Consider the following 1762-nt stretch of genomic DNA (forward strand, 5'->3'; position numbering starts at 1 on the left):
AAGGGCAGACGTTTCTTGACGAACATATCCTCAAACTATATCAAGTCTACATTTTAGTTGATTACTATGCTTAATGGAAAGTTGACTGTTTCGACTTTTCAATAGGGCCCTGGTCCTCAAACAATTAATGCAAAAGGTAGCACAGTCTGTATCTTATAGTCTGCATCTCATAGTCGGTAACTTATAGCAGTTTTCAAAAGGTGGCATAATCTGTATCTCATAGCAGTTTTCAAAAGGTGGCATAGTCTGTATCTTATAGTTTGTATCTCATAGTCTGTATCTTATAGCAATTTAAAGAGGTGTCACAGTCTGTATCTTATAGTCTGTATCTCATAGTCTGTAACTTATAGCAGTTTTCAAAAGGTGGCATAATCTGTATCTCATAGCAGTTTTCAAAAGGTGGCATAGTCTGTATCTTATAGTCTGTATCTCATAGTCTGTATCTTATAGCAGTTTTAAAAAGGTGGCATAGTCTGTATCTCATAGCAGTTTTCAAAAGGTGGCATAGTCTGTATCTTATAGCAGTTTTCAAAAGGTGGCATAGTCTGTATATCATAGCATTTTTCAAAAGGTGGCATAGTCTGTATCTTAAAGCAGTTTTCAAAAGGTGACATAGTCTGTATCTTATAGTCTGTATCTCAAAGTCAGTATCATATAGCAGTTTATAAAAGGTGGCACAGTCTGTATCTTATAGTCTGTATATCATAGTATGTAACTTATAGCAGTTTTCAAAAGGTGGCATAATCTGTATCTCATAGCAGTTTTCAAAAGGTGGCATAGTCTGTATCTTATAGTCTGTATCTCATAGTGTGTATCTTATAGCAGTTTTCAAAAGGTGGCATAGTCTGTATCTCATAGCAGTTTTCAAAAGGTGGCATAGTCTGTTTCTTATAGCAGTTGTCAAAGGGTGGCACAGTCTGTATATCATAGCAGTTTTCAAAAGGTGGCATAGTCTGTATCTTATAGCAGTTTTCAAAAGGTGACACAGTCTGTATCTCATAGCAGTTTTCTTAAGGTGGCATAGTCTGTATCTCATAGCAGTTTTCAAAAGGTGGCATAGTCTGTATCTTATAAGCAGTTTTCAAAAATTGGCATAGTCTGTATCTTATAGCAGTTTTCAAAAGGTAGCACAGTCTGTATCTCATAGCAGTTTTCAAAAGGTGGCATAGTCTGTATCTTATAGCAGTTTTCAATAGGTGGCATAGTCTGTATCTCATAGTCTGTATCTTATAGCAGTTTTCCGCTTTTTCAAGGTATTTTAGAAAACAGATTAGAAATTTGCTGGTTAGACAACACACTTTTTTTATTTTATTTTATTTAGTTTTAGAACATTAAAATCAAACAATGCAATCAAATAAAACACATTTGGGGGGTTTCATCCTGGACTTAAATATTCTAGTTTTAAGCCTCTCAGTGCACATTTATATACATAGTATACAACTACTCGTGATCTTTTATTTGCACATTTCTCAAATAGATGGAATTCCGGATTGTGCATCTTTGCAACTGATGAGCGATATAATTATTTATCAAGATATTTGAAGAAGAAAAACACAGTAGTTTAAAATTTATGACAAACGCAGTTGTAAGGATTGCGTGTCTTAAAAAATGAATATAACGCATAATTTTATATACTGGAAACAATACATTATTTTTATTTTTTAATCAAATCCACGATTGACACTTTAGCTTGAATTTGTTCAATATAGTGTGCAATGTTCCGCGTCGTAGTTTATTTGTCTTGTTAATACTATAAAAATCA

The sequence above is a fragment of the Mytilus californianus genome, unplaced genomic scaffold (assembly GCF_021869535.1).
Source record: "Mytilus californianus isolate M0D057914Y unplaced genomic scaffold, xbMytCali1.0.p SCAF_7, whole genome shotgun sequence".
Classification (NCBI taxonomy): domain Eukaryota; kingdom Metazoa; phylum Mollusca; class Bivalvia; order Mytilida; family Mytilidae; genus Mytilus; species Mytilus californianus.